At 38.0% G+C, this 15,932-nt stretch overlaps 1 long non-coding RNA gene across 2 annotated transcripts in view; it reads right to left on the reverse strand.

The window, feature by feature from the left end:
• The window catches only part of LOC144294171 (uncharacterized), a 227,099-nt gene that overhangs the window by 18,937 nt on the left and 192,230 nt on the right, over window positions 1–15,932 (reverse strand). Inside the window, exon 7 of one of the 2 annotated variants that reach the window (XR_013361612.1) lies at window positions 11,625–12,033. The exons of the other annotated variant lie outside the window; for it this stretch is intronic. This is a non-coding gene — a long non-coding RNA (uncharacterized LOC144294171). The remainder of the gene's footprint in view (window positions 1–11,624; window positions 12,034–15,932) is intronic. 2 annotated transcript variants of the gene reach the window in all.

Raw genomic sequence — 15,932 nt, forward strand, 5'->3', positions numbered from 1 at the left:
TAATGGGGGTGATGAAAGGCACACACACAAAGACATCCAGAAATTGACAGCTGGTCTTTAAAAGATTAAAAAAATTCTGTCACTTTCTTGCTCTCCCAAATCACACCGTCACTTCTAAGATATAGATGGGGTCATGACCATGAATGTTAAACTATAAAATTATTTTTAAACTCATATCAGCCTTGGAAAGAGATAGTTTTATCCAGATATTAGCAAAGAAACCATTAACCAAAATGTTATTATGACCAAAAATCATGTGACAAAATTAAAGATGTGGAGTTTGAACCCATAATTGTCAGACTCCAAGCTGATGTTCTTTCTTTGCAGGTAGTAAAAAACATTCCAGTGCTGATATGCTAGGGGCATTTGCAAGGAAAATTAGGAAGTGCTCAATACCCACGGTAATGTTATCGCTTAAAATAAGCAAAGTGGGAAAATTCAATAAACCCCAAGCTCCAGCAAGTTATTTACCTCTAATTTTAGAATGCCTACAATAAAACCACTACAGTAACAACAAAAGTGACTGCTGTCATCACCTTCCCTGTTGGAGTGACGGCTGCACATTTGTAAAACAAGGAAATGTGATGATTATTCAAGAACTATACACAAATGACCTGCCTGCCTGTGATAAAAATGAGCTGACAGCCTTTGGCTGTTTTCACATAAATTTGGGTCCAGAATGTCCCTAGTTAACAACAGGCCTCCCTCCATTTAGCCCCCTGTGCATTTTTTTCCAATGTAGGAATAAGAATTCTTTAAGACTCAGCAACTTCTACCAATCTTTCAGGGCTCTTTTAGATTTCTCAAGCTTTATTTTTGTGCTATCACATATACACAGAAATATGCACAAATCATAAGAGTAAATACTTGCAAATTGTAAACACTTCTGCCAGTTATAAATATCAGCCAGTCAGCCCAAGAATAGAATATTAGAGGCAACCCAAAGCCTTCTCTTAGACTTACTCCCATCATGACCACTCAGCCTCCTTAAAGCCAGCCACTGTCCTGACTTCTCTCCATGGATTAGTTCTGTTTGTGAACTTCATACACATGCAATCATACAGTGTATATTCTCTGTTTTGCTTTATTGCATTCAACATTATGTCTGCATAATTCATTTATTTACATACTATATTATAGGAATATAACACCATTTCTTTCTCCTTTTCTCCTATTGTTAAATACATGGGTTCTTTCAAGTATCCAGCTCTTTACCTTGCCCACAGCTGCCTGAAAAAATTTTAGATAGAGGACCTGCTCCAGGAAGAGAGACATTACCATCGATAACCACATTACCCTATGAACTAGCTAGAGTAGACCAGAAAGAACCTAGCAAGGGCTATTTGATCAAATTCCTCTATGTCCCATTGTTTCTGAGTGACCCAGAAAACATTTGTTCATTAAACATTTACCCTTTTTTATCTTCCTATAAATTACATTTCTTCTCTTTGTAGTCCCAGGACCCTACTCCTTTCTCATTAGTTCAGAATGGCAAATGTACTTCATTTTGCCTGTCTTTGGAATTTCTATGTCTGTGTGGATTCCCTGTATATATGAAATTAAATTTAATTTTCTCTTGTTAATCCATCTCATGTCGATTTGATTCTTAGTCCAGTTAGAAATACCTTGAAGGAAAAAGGAAAGACCTTGAAGGGAAAAGGAAAAGTCTTCCAATCCATCACAGATATCTTCACACAGTTAAAACAAAACAAAATGAAATGAAAATTCACAGAAGAGAAATTGGAAATCTTTGCCGAAACTACATATTTATTATCTACTCTTTTACCTTTATCCTACTTTTGGAAATTTAACCTTGAAGTTTCATCTCTAAAATAAGAAATAATATATGCAATATTATTTATGGCAATAGTGAAATATTGGAAATGCAAAACTAAAAACAAAACAAAAACCCTACCAAAAAACCAGAATGATTGAATTTCAAATAAACAATGGTGTACCCACACCGTAGAGAACTTTGCTATCCATATGAATAAAAAGGATCTTTATACAGTGATATGGACTTGTACTGACAGTCTATTTTTAAGTAAAAAAATTGAGGTATAACAGAGTATATGTACTTTGCTACATTTTGTGTAAGAAAAATGACCTCAGAAATATGTATATTCTAAAGTATATAGGTGATTTTATATTTATATGAATTATTTTCATAAAAAAGCAATATATATGATATTTTTGTGTATTTGTATATATGCATGTATGTGTATGTATTCTCATTTTTACAAAAGTAAATACAAGAAGGATAAACAGAAATTTGATGATGAAACACGGGTACCTATGGGGTATATGGGAATAGGGTTGGAAAAATGGGTCTAGCTATGTGACTACTCTAAATTTTGTGTGCTGTATACTTTAATTTTTATAAATAAAATTTATAAAAGATGAAAAGGGGGCAGCCCAGGTGGCTCAGCAGTTTAGCACCACCTTTGGTCCAGGGCATGATCCTGGAGACCTGGGATCGAGTCCCATATCAGGCTCCCTGTGTGGAGCCTTCTTCTCCCTCTGCCTGTGTCTCTGCCTCTCTCTCTCTCTCTCTCACGAATAAATAAATAAAATCTTAAAAAAAAATGAAAAAGAAACACCCTAAAATCAAATACAAACAGAAACCAATGAACTTAGTACACATCACATTGATCAAATAAGCACAAATAAGCACATAGGAGACAAAGAATTAATTGAATAACTTTCGAACATAGTACCTTGCCTATACAGTCCTAGTTGTATATATTCTAAAAACAACAAAAACACCACACAAAGAAATCTTGAACTTGAATTAGTAGATTTGTTTAATAGTGGTATTGATAGAGTATTTCTGAAGCTACTTGGTATGCATAAGAATGAGCAAATAAGTAATATATTATTTTTATTGGAAACCTGTTTCTCATTGGAGAAAGGAGTTACCAATGTGTAATAGGGGAAAGTGAGGAAAGATTTGTGATACTGGAATTGAATTTGAGATATTAATATAAGTTTGATATTATCCACAAATTATTTTTCCTAGCTGTATATACTGATAAAGCCTAGAACAAGAATTGAAAAACTTTTTCTTTTTTTTTTTCTATAAAGAGGCATATAGTAAATACTTTAGGGTTTAAAAACAGTATGGGATCTCTTTCATATAATCTTTCTTAAAAAGTATTTCTTTGTGTGTTTGTTTTTGTTTTGTTTTTAGTTTGGTTTGGTTTGGTTTTGCAACTCTTTAAAAACTTTAAAATCATTCTCTGCTCAGAAGCTATACAAAAATAGGCCACAAGTGGGACATGGCCCATTGGCCATAGTTTACTGACTCCTGGGCTTAGAAACAAAGATACTATACCTAAGACCCCAATCCTGGCTCCTAAAAACAATTCACATGTAAAGGGATCCAGGCTTCCTTGGGGAAGCAAATGACTTCAGGTACAGGACAAGGAAAGTGCGCGATAATCCTAAAACATCTCATACTAGAAAGTACTGGGAAAAAAAGGAGGCAACAGTAATGCTTCCATGGGCAACTTCAGTATAATTTGAACATAGCGATGCATTATAACACATTGGGGAGACAAAATTAAAAGGATCCTTGAGTGGTGCCAAAGAAGAACAGAATTATAAAGTCACCATTTTGATGCCAGAATGTGATTATTAATTCAGGCAGTGATCATCGACAGAAAATAAAACAAGTGGGTAAAAGTTTTTGAAGAATAAGATAGGCATACAGCTTCAAAGAATCACAAATTACTTACCCATTACAAAGGATAAAAACTATAGTGACTCCTGAACATCACAGAAGTAAAGGGTGCTGACCCCCACAGAGGCGAAAACTTACAGGTAACTTAACTACTAGTAGCCTACTGTGGACCAGAAGCCTTATCAATAAAATTAGCATATTTTTTGTATTCTTATAATAAAATTAACTAGACAAAATAAAATGCTATTAAGAAAATCATAAGATGGGCAGCCCGGGTGGCTCAGTGGTTTAGTGCTGCCTTCAGCCCAGGACCTGATCCTGGAGACCCTGGATCGAGTCCCATGTCAGGCTCCTTACATGGAGCCTGCTCCTCCAGAAAATACATTTACAGGACTGCACTATAAAATATATTCACATATAAGTAGACCCGTGCAGTACAAACTTGTGTTGTTCAAGCATCAAGTACTGTGGATCTGGGGGAAACATTCTTAACCAAGTGATCCTCTGAGCATCACCAGTAGTCCAACAAACTGAAATCCCAATGCCTCCCAATGGGATGCAATGAGAAGTACACAATATCAGCTACACAAAAACAGAAGTTTAACCTGAATCTAATCATGGAGGAGACAAATTCAGACTGGAAGATTCTATGAAATAACTGACCAAAACATTTCAAACAAGTTAATATCACAACAGCAGCAACATGAAATCTCAAAAAAGACTAGATGAAGAAACATGCCAATCAAATGCAGTGGGTGACATTTGCCTGGATCAGTCATAATAATATCTATAAAATCATTTTTGAAAAAATTGATAAAATTTGAATATGAGCTCTATACCAGGTAATATAATATTGATAAGTTTGTTTTAAATCTCTTGGGCATGTCAATGGTATGGTTACATAGAGGAGTAGCTTAGTCCTTTAGAGATACATGGTGAAATATTTGAGGGTGACACATCATGATGTATTCAACTTACACTCAAATGATCTTCATTTGAGAAAGAGAAAGCAAAAGTGGTGAAGTATTTACCATTAGTAACTCTAGATAAAGAAAATCTGGGGATTCATGATGCTTTTCATTGAACTTTGTTGTACCTTTGAACATTTCTAAATAAAAAATTAGCATCAAAAGGAAGTATGTTTTTTACCTAACTTACAAAATTATTTAAATTGTATGTTTAAGGATATTTTAATAACAAACAAAAACAAAGCCTTTAAAAACTTCATGTACATTAATAGAAAAGTCATTAAACAAATTATGCCTTATCCATGTGATATATAGACATCAAAATATGAAGCAGATCTATATATATGTGTGTATATATATATATATATACATACAATGGTATATATGTATATATACACACACATGCACATACAAACATGATATACAGATCTTCCTTGACTTACAGTGAGGTTACTTCCTGATAAACCCATTATAACTTAAAAATATTGTTAGGTCAAAAATGCATTTACTACACCTAACCTCCCAAACATCAGAGCTTAGCCTATTCTACCTTAAATGTGCCCAGAACACTTACATTCACCTACAGTGAATATACAATTTCCACATAAAGGGATCCTGTCTACAGTTGGGCAAAATTATCTAACATAAAACCTATTTCATAATAAAGTGTTGAATATCTCACGTAACTTACTGAATACTGTGTAAAGGTGATAGAATGGTTGTTTAAGTACATGATGGTTTTCAGACTACGTATTGTTTACCCTCGTGATAATATGATCATATGGCTTCCACTGGCCTGCATCAGCAGAGACAATCATACATATTGCTATCCTAGAAAGGGATAAAAATTCAGAATTCACAATGTGGTTTCTACTAACCACATAATTGCTTTCACACCATCATAAAATCAAGGAATCATTAAATTGAACCATCGTAAGTCAGGGACCATCGGTACATATTTTAAGGGGGGAAAGTTAAGGTGAAGAAGAGTGTGAATATTGCTCATTTCTGTTACAATAGACAGTTTCTGGAGGGATATACAAGAATGCATTTACAGTGGTTTCCCACAGAGAACGAGATGGGACTCACAGAAAGGATTTTAATTTTCACATTACTCACATCATTACTACAATAATTTGTTTACTATGAGCATGTTATCACTTCTTTAATAAAAAACAGGCATCTATCTCCTTCCCGCTAAAAAGAACAAGATCTTAATACACTATAAAACTCTTAAGATAATAAACCAAAGCCATAACTATTACTTAACTAACAGTTTTGCTCTGTTGATGAATTAGGCAGTCTTTGATGTTTAGCCAAAGACAGTCTTGGTATAAGGTGAAGGCCACAGCTACAGGGACAGCTGGCACGTGTTGGTCTAAGTGGACGCACATAAATTAGATGCCATCCCTTCTGCCTGCCTGGGTTAAATTCCATGAACACATCCAACGTCTAGATTCCGAATGGTCCTAAAATTCAGAAGGGAAGTGACCAATTTTAGCCTCATCAAGTATTGTAAGGACCTGGTAAACTGTAAGTCAGAGAACTCATGTGTACTATTCTCATTTCCTTGAAACTTCAGTTATGACCTTGCAGTCAGAGCAATTAATATGATCTCTATTGTTTTCAAATTGGGGACATGAGCTCAGAAAAATGAAGGGACTTGCCCAGATTGTGTTGGTGATGATGATATCAACTTTCTCCACAATATTCTTCGCTACCACTAACAACTGGTTAATATCAGCAAATAAAAATGTTAGATATATTTTCACCAGGGAAGCCTGAGCCCAAGAAATATGGGGGAGGTATGCCCCCATCTTGATTTAAATGGGATTATATGTACCCTTTCAAGATGGCTTTCTTATTTATTTGGACATTCACAGTAATAGCCTTGGATGAAGCAACCAACTTGCAACATTTTACAGGAGTCTATAAGACAATCTCAGAGACCTGTAAAGCAATTAACTTCTACAGCCATTCTCAACATTTTATCTCTATGCAATTTACATGAGAAGTTAAACATGACAAGGATTACAAACACAGATCTGATGATACCTTTTGTTCATTTGTGGATAAAGCCCAGTGGATTGGGAAAGTTTAGGCAAACAAAATAAGGAGGCCGAGATCATTCATACCATGAGCACGATTCAATAGCATTAGTTAAGCCAAAGGCAGCTAGACATCTCAAAGCAAGAACTTCCAGGACCATAATCAATACATTACCTCTGACATTTACAAACACCCCTTAGAAGCAAAATACTATTTTAAAACCTTTTAATGTCATTTTATGAAGTTGGCTTGCCCTTTAAATGTCTTTTCATTCCTCCTAAGAATTAAATCAGTTTCAGGGAGGACCCCTTTTTGATTATTTGAACAGCAGCTGGGGATATGAAACTTAAAAAAAGAAGACTCTTGACCTGCTTGTAATAGCCTACTCTCATTGTTACTGCCAACCTTTCAACTCTTCTACTTTCTTAATGATTCATGAAAGGCAGTGACAATTTCTTTCTCTTACAGAAGCCTCTGCTTGAGAACCAAATGGGACTGAAGAGACATGCAGATAAGGCTCTTTTAAGTATGGCTTTAGAGAGCCATGGTCTTGCTTGGTTTTACCAGTTTCTGGCACACAGGAGATATCCATTATCTGAGTGCATTGAAAAGAGTCTGCAAAAGTGAGGATTCCTCTGGTGAACATGGGCAGGTATGAGGCCCTGCATAAGAACCAATGGAACTGGGCAGAAGCCAGAAATGAGTGAAACAAGGGCTAGGTATGCTGGCTATGTGGCTTGTGACTAAGACAAACACAGGCACAAACGGAATTGAAGGTGTCTCAAAAAGTTGTGTGAGGCCCCAGGTAAGTGCATACATGATGCTATTCCATAATGGTTCTGAAAACTCTTCCATCTCAGAAGAACCCAAAATAGTTTATGTCCAGCCTCCTGAGAATGAAGCCAAGAAGAGCGAGACAAAGTAGTTGAATTGCTTTAACAAAATGAAACAGGATACTAGGTATGCATATGGTTCAAAACAAGATCCATAGCTCTCCCTTTTAAACATACAGCCAGCACTAAATCCTTCAGAACAGGATATCTGAGGAGTCACCAGATTAATGGAAGCAGATGTTCTGTGCAGGAAATTTGATACAGAAGCTAGAGCTAAGCCAATCAACAAGTGGTATTTAATAACTCAAAGTTTCCCCCAGAACACTCTAGATTGGAGTCCTCAGTAAGTAATAAAGGCCAGACCCTTGGGGCTCAAGTTGTTCTAGTTAGGAATATTACAGTAATATCTTCCCTTTGGAAGTCATGACCATGGAGAAATATAGATAGTGGGTATAAGAAAAGTGACTAGGCTACTGATGGAATAGACAGATCTCTACTCAGTAAAAATGCCAATGCCCTTAAACTAAAGCATCTGTCTAGGAATCATTGAAACCGTCTATCTGAGGACTGTCTGTGTGTGCATCTGCCCTTCCCACTGATCCTACTGTTATCACTGATGAAAATCAAACCTTAATTGGAATCCAGCCTGGGTCTCAGCATAACCCATAACAATTACTGCAGCTGGTACATTGGGCCAAGATGCATATCCAAATGTCAAAACTTATAAGGATCATAGCCTTAAAGCTTTTTATCAGTAATCCTGTCAATTAAGTAAGCTACCATTTGCCTCCCTCTGCTTAGATTTTGAACTAGAGAAAGTTACAATTCATTGATTCTATCCTCATATTATAGATAAGGACATTAAAGGTGACTCAGGGACAGAAGGATTTGCCCAAATGTTCATAGTCAATTTTAGTCAGAAGATAGTAAAGTATTCCTGATTTCATAATTCTCTACCAGTACCATAGTGTTATATTAGTCAACTAACACAACCCAAATTTCTGAATTTCAGCTGCCCAGAAGGCCAGATACATGCAGCCCATCCTCTGTAAATAAATAGGGAGCAACCTAAATATTAGTCTGAGACCTCTGATATCAAAGATCTTGTTTTGTTATCCCTGTGATTTCTATTCTATGAGTGCCCTTTGGTTCTATATGGATTCTTTCAAAATATGGCTACCTTTCCATGTGAGGGTTTCCTCAACTGCCCTCGTGGCTCTGAGTAAAATGATGACATAACAGAACACAAGACTAGGAATAAGAAGAAATGAGTCTAAGTCTAGATTCTGGTGTTTTATGTCTGTTGGACCAGGAAAGTCACAGGTCAGTTGCAATTTCATCATCTAAAATATAATGAATTCTTAAAGATGATAGACCCAAAACATGCATGTGTACCCATTACATGGTCTATTTGAATATATATATATATATATATATATATATATATATATATATATATGTATATAATGCTGGAAAACAGGAAAGGATGCCAATAATGGACCAGAAAAAATGGAGGAACTTCTAGGGGACAGAAAACAAATAAAAGGTGTTGACAGGACAGATGTAAAAGAGAAAAATTCACAACTTAAAGCATGACAAGTAAGGGATAGCATTCGAAATGGAGCCTCAGAGAAGCTTCAGATACAATCAACTTATACCAAAGTGGGCATACACTCTGGATTAATCATCATGGTAATAAGTTAGCTGCTTGGCCAGAAAAGCTATATACAGTTTTCCTTACAATCTCCTAACCCATGTTTAAAGAGTCCACACAGCAAACAGTAGTTTACAATGCCAGGGTAAACTTTCCTCTAACGAAAGTAGGCATGACTACTAGAGCCTGTGAGAGGAGCAGGGCAAGACAAAGACTACTCTGGACTTACTCTTCAGACAGTACAATCAGGAGAAGAAAAAGGTAAAATAACTCCTTCCACAGTCAAAAGCACCAATGTGCCCTACCTCCAGTGTAAAGGGCTCTTCATGTGAGCTACTATGGTAGACCAGCCAGATTGCATTTTCTATCTAGCACCCTTTAGGGAAGCTGCTTGTTAAAACATCTCATAGCAAACACAGAACTCAGTCAGTCCTCCCATCCAAGGAAGAGGTTATTTACACAGCTCCAAAGAAAAGCCCAGCATCCTAAGAATACTAATTACCTCATCTTTGTTTGGGTCCCCACCAAGTCTAACTTAAGACAAGAACCATGAGCGCAGTTAGTTTATTTGGGAGGTGATTTCAGGAAACAGGTGTGAAGATAGCAAGAATAAATCAGGAATGAAGAAATTCAATAAAGAATGTATAACTTAAGGATTGATGTTAGAGGTAAGTAAGGATCTATACTGTGAGGAACATCTAAGGAACCATGTGACAAAGAATTGTGTCTTTGAAGAACATATGACTAATGCATTTATCCACTAATCTCTACTACAGAAGGTAGGGGTGGCTTAGAAGCATTATCCTATCCATATTTCCATGTGGTCCTGGCATGGACTATGTGAGCGCCAGCAGTTTTTGAAACCACTAAGGCAGAACTGTAGAGAGATGTGGCAGGAAATTGGGGTAGATTATTGGCAATGTGAGGGACCTGTCCACCAGAGCAGCAACTGAAATTTAAAGGGGACCAAGGGAAATGGTATGGTCTCACAAAAGGTATGTTAGATTCATTCATAAAAATGAACCAATAGCTAAATATCCTAGGATATTTAAGGAAAGCTAATCACACACAAAAAAAATAAAATCCAAAATGGAAAAAGTAATATTTGACCTCAAAGAAGTTAGAATGGATCAAAGAAGAAAACTTTGAAATGATACTAGTATCTTCAGGTAGAACAAAACTGTTTCTTTCAAAGACAAAAATAGGCCTCCAGGGAAAGGAGGTAAACAGAAAAAAGAAAACTTCAGAAAGGTAAACATGTTATAAAAAAAATTAGTAATTGGACTGGATAATAGAATAGATAGGGCTAACTACCAAGACCAAGCTAAGAAAAAGTACCCTTGAACTGAAAAAAAAAAAAAAAAATCATTTCAAATTGATTCAAATGGCTACCAAAATCAGTGGTGGGAGGTGGGGTGAATCTGCACCTTGAGACAATTTAGGGAATCTCAGAAGTCCTAGAACAAAGAAAAAATTATTAAAGCTTCCATAGTTGGAGAAAGAATCAAAGTAACATCAAATCTCTCATCTGCAGCAATGGATGCTGAAAGAGAGTACACTTTTTTTTCAAATTTCTGATTTTTAAACCCTGAAATATATACCCAATCAAGCCATTAAACAAATATTGGACAAAATGATTTTTAGATGCCAAAACTCCTAAAACATAAGAGTCATATAATACAAATTAAAACAGAAACCTTTCAGAGGTACTCCAGGAGAAAAAAATGTAAAAGGAAACAGATAATGTGGATTTAAGAAATAGCAGCACTGAGTAGTCCCTAGAAAATATGAAGAAAACTGGAGAGAGGGAAGCAGAATCGCTTGGGTCTTGACACTTGCGTATCTTGAGGGTAGAGGAAGTAGGACTTAAAGATATAGAACTAAAAATTCTCCTTTATGCAACTTGTTTCAAAATGAGTAATAATCATATAATTACGAAACTGTAAATATTGTTTAGGAAATTTTTAATTTTGAAAGTCAATCTGTATACCAAATGCAGAAAGTAATATTACAGGCATCAGAGAACAATATAAGTGCTATAAACCTTGAAAATATAAAAGGTTTTTTTTTTAAGTTGGTAAGGGAGAGAGGAAGGAAAAACAATTATAGATGCACCAATTTATTCTCCCTTCAAAAGTATCCTCTAAAGTTGGCAAATCAAGCAATGCGATTGTCAGCATTGATTTTTACAGTTATAAAGGTCAATATTAGAAGAACTAAAATAATAATGTAATTGACAAAACTGAAGTACGGAAGCAAGAAGAAAAGGAACAGGATAGTAAAAAATGCTCCTAAATTCTTGATCTTTCATTGCCTAGAGTAGATCAGTGCTGCCTAAAGTTGATAACTGAAATAATAGAAGCAGAAATAAAAACATATAAAAATTTAATGGGAACTGTCGAGTGAATGAAAAAAGAAACTGGTTAAAAGATACTTACCTCTAGAGTGTAGCACGGGGTGTGGGGGAGGAAGGGGGAGAGACAATACTTTTATACTCCATTTTAGACAGTTTTCAAAAACTAGATTTTTTCATGTTCAGACGTTGCTTTTAAAAAGAATACTATCATAGAGAGTCAAAACTCAATAGTTTTCCATCCTCAAATGAAGGTTCCCAGCCTCAGCTGTGTAGTCACTGGGATTAATAACAACCTAACCAAGTGCCCAGGATTTTGGAGAATAAATAACCTTGTCATTTCCAAACCCCAAGCTGTGGCTTCATTTTATATAGCCATGTTAATTCCACTTGTAATCCCCATGAAGTGCAGGGACTTCTGTTATTTCTTATCTTTAAGCCTCTTTTATCTCTTCCGAACTCAAAAGGATCACTTTTTAAAAGAGCTGATGGGTCTGGGAAGAAAAAACAATAAGAAAAGACTGCGTATTGGGAGATGAAAAGGAATGACAGTGATTAGGCTGAAATAATTAGATATTTATTCTTGCCTGCATAACTCAACGGGATCAACATTTCTCTTGTGATAATGAGAATTTCATATATCTCTAAATTACTTTAAGAAAGCCTTGTTTTCACTGAAAGCACATAAAATCCTGAAGTATTAAATGATGTATCAAATTTTAAAATATGAATTCAGCTTCTTCAGAGAGAAGACTCCATTTTTAACCTTCTATACACCAGTGGACTGAGAGGACAAGAATTCAGAGAATGTTGAAATGAATTGGTGAGTCTCTGAATTGAAGCAGAATCCAGTTGGTTCTACTGGTTGGTACTTGGGTGTGCCCAAATGTCTCCAAAATCTGGTCAGCCCCCACTGGTTCTAAAATAGAAGGGAGTTTGTTGAATATGATCACCAAATCTCAATTTTCTTCATTAATAAAAATCACTTGACTTCTGAATTATCTGGGCTTCTACTCAGAATTTAGGAATATAAGTATGTACCATTTGGGGAGGGAGGGAGAAAGAGTAAAAGTGATGTTGAGTATGTAGCTGGCAGCTAGTCTCCACTTTGTTCTTGAAAAACTGGGAACTAAATATGTGAATGATCTTCAATTTCACCCTGTTTTTAACCTTATACTTACCATGCCTATCTCTTTCCCGTCAAACACACACATCTTAAACTAATCTCCACCCCTACTCTTTGTGGACAGAAGCACATTGGCCTTAAAAGCTTGAAGGCAACTCTCTCTCTCTGTCTCTATTAATAAGTACAAAATCTAAAAAAAAAAAAAAAAAAAAAGCTTGAAGGCAAAACAGCAACCAGGAAACTTAAGCTCTGGTCTAGAATATTCACATTCTTTTTTTTATTAAGATTTTATTTATTCATTCATGAGAGACACACAGAGAGAGAGAGGCAGAGACATAGGCAGAAGGAGAAGCAGGCTCCATGCAGGGAACTCGATGTTGGACTCGATCCCAAATTAGGAGTTCTGGGATCATGCCCTGAGCCAAAGGCAGACACTCAACTGCTGAGCCACTTAAGCATCCCGAATATTCACATTCTTAGAGACAGAAAGTAGAATAGTGTTTACCAGGGTAGGCAGGTGGGGGGGGGGGAGTGGGGAGATATTACATAATTAACCTTTAATAGGTATAGAATTTCAGTTTGGAAAGATGAAAAAGTTCTGAAGATGTGGTGATGGTTGTACAAGGTTAATCTATTTCAAATATCTTAATCTTTCATTTGTAAACTATATGTCAATAAAGCTAAAATAAGAGGAGGAGGGGCAGGATGGCGGAAGAGTAGGGTCCCCAAGTCACCTGTCCCCACCAAATTACCTAGATAACCTTCAAATCATCCTGAAAATCTACGAATTCGGCCTGAGATTTAAAGAGAGAACAGCTGGAATGCTACAGTGAGAAGAGTTCGCGCTTCTATCAAGGTAGGAAGACGGGGAAAAAGAAATAAAGCAGCAAAAGGCCTCCAAGGGGGAGGGGCCCGCGAGGACCCGGGCTGAGGCCGGGGCGAGTGTCCCCAGGACAGGAGAGCCCCGTCCCGGAGGAGCAGGAGCTGCACCGACCTTCCCGGGCGGAAAGGGGCTCCAGGGAGGTGGAGCAGGACCCAGGAGGGCGGGGGTGCCCTCGGGCTCCCGGGGACACTGACAGACACCTGCGCCCCGGGAGAGTGGGCCGAGCTCCCTAAGGGCTGCAGCGCGCACGGGGGACCCGGATCAGCTCGGGGGGGCTCGGGGGTGGCTCCGCGGAGGGGGCTGCGGGGCGGGAGCAGCTCGGGGGGGCTCGGGCAGAAGAAGAGGCTCCACCGAGGGGACTGCGGGGCGGGAGCGAATCCAACAGCGCAGGCCCCGGAGCCCAGGGCGCCGAGACACAGCCCAGGATCCAGCCTCCCCCGGGACAGGCAGAGGCCGGGAGGGCCCAGGACAGCGAGGACGCTCCTGCCCGGAGCTGAGCAGATCAGCGGCCCCGCCCCGGAGCCTCCAGGCCCTGCAGACAGAGAGCTCCGGAGTTACTGCGGGGGCTGACTCCAGGGCTGTAGAGCTGGCCCCGCCACTGCGGTTGTTCCTCCTGGGGCATCACGGGGTAAACAACCCCCACTGAGCCTCACAGTGGCTTCACCAGATAAACAGCTTAAATATCTTTCACTGAGCCCTGCACCAGGCAGGGGGCAGAGCAGCTCCCCCAAGAGCTGACACCTGAAAATCAGCACAGTAGGACCCTCCCCCAGAAGACCAGCTAGACGGACCAGTTCCAGGGGAAGTCAAGGGACTTACAGTATACTGAATCAGAGGATACTCCCCCGTGTTTTCTTTTCTTTTCTTTTTTTTGTTTTTTTTTTGTTTGTTTCTTTGTTTTTTTGCTTTTTTATTTGTTTGCTTACCCCACCCCTTTTTTTCCTTTCTTTCTTTTTTTCTTTTTTTCCTTGTTTTTTTCTTTTTTCTTTTTCTCTTTTCTTTCCTTCCTTCTCTTCTCTCTTTTTCTCCTTTTCCCAATACAACTTGTTTTTGGCCACACTGCACGAGCAAAATGACTAGAAGGAAAACCTCACCTCAAAAGAAAGAATCAGAAACAGTCCTCTCTCCCACAGACTTACAAAATTTGGATTACAATTTAAAGTCAGAAAGCCAATTCAGAAACACTATTATACAGCTACTGGTGGCTCTAGAAAAAAGCATAAAGGACTCAGGAGACTTCATGACTGCAGAATTTAGATCCAATCAGGCAGAAATTAAAAATCAATTAAATGAGATGCAATCCAAACTAGAGGTCCTAACGACAAGGGTTAACGAGGAGGAAGAACGAGTGACCGACATAGAAGACAAGTTGATGGGAAAGAGGGAAACTGAGGAAAAAAGAGACAAACAATTAAAAGACCATGAGGATAGATTAAGGGAAATAAATGACACCCTGAGGAAGAAAAACCTACGTTTAATTGGGGTTCCCGAGAGCGCCAAAAGGGCCAGAGGGCCAGAATATGTATTTGAACAAAACATAGCTGAAAACGTTCCTAATCTGGGAAGGGAAACAGGCATTCAGATCCAGGAAATAGAGAGATTCCCCCCCCTAAAATCAATAAAAACCGTTCAACACCTCGACATTTAATAGTTAAGCTTGCAAATTCCAAAGACAAATAGAAGATCCTTAAAGCAGCAAGAGACAAGAAATCCCTGACTTTTTGAGGAGGAGTATTAGGGTAACAGCAGACCTCTCCACAGAGACCTGGCAGGCCAGAAAGGGCTGGCAGGATATATTCAGGGTCCTAAATGAGAAGAACATGCAACCAAGAATACTCTATCCAGCAAGGCTCTCATTCAGAATGGAAGGAGAGATAAAGAGCTTCTAAGACAGGCAGAAACTGAAAGAATATGGGATCATCCCCTGCATATTCTCAGACCATAATGCCTTGAAATTAGAACTAAATCACAACAAGATGTTTGGAAGGACCTCAAACACGTGGAGGTTAAGGACCATCCTGCTAAAAGATGAAAGGGTCAACTGGGAAATTAAGGAAAAATTAAAAAGATTCATGGACAGGCCAATAACCAGGGAGGAAATCGAAGCAGTCATCAAACACCTCCCAAGACACAAAAGTCCAGGGCCAGATGGCTTCCCAGGGGAATTCTATCAAACATTTAAAGAAGAAACTATAACTATTCTACTAAATCTGTTTGGAAAGACAGAAAGACATGGTGTACTTCCAAATTCGTTCTATGAGGCCAGCATCACCTTAATTCCAAAACCAAAGACCCCACCAAAAAGGAGAATTATAGACCAATATCCCTGATGAACGTGGATGCGAAAATTCTCAACAAGATACTAGCCAATAGGATCCAACAAT

Source organism: Canis aureus, chromosome 22 (genome assembly GCF_053574225.1).
Source record: "Canis aureus isolate CA01 chromosome 22, VMU_Caureus_v.1.0, whole genome shotgun sequence".
Taxonomy (NCBI): domain Eukaryota; kingdom Metazoa; phylum Chordata; class Mammalia; order Carnivora; family Canidae; genus Canis; species Canis aureus.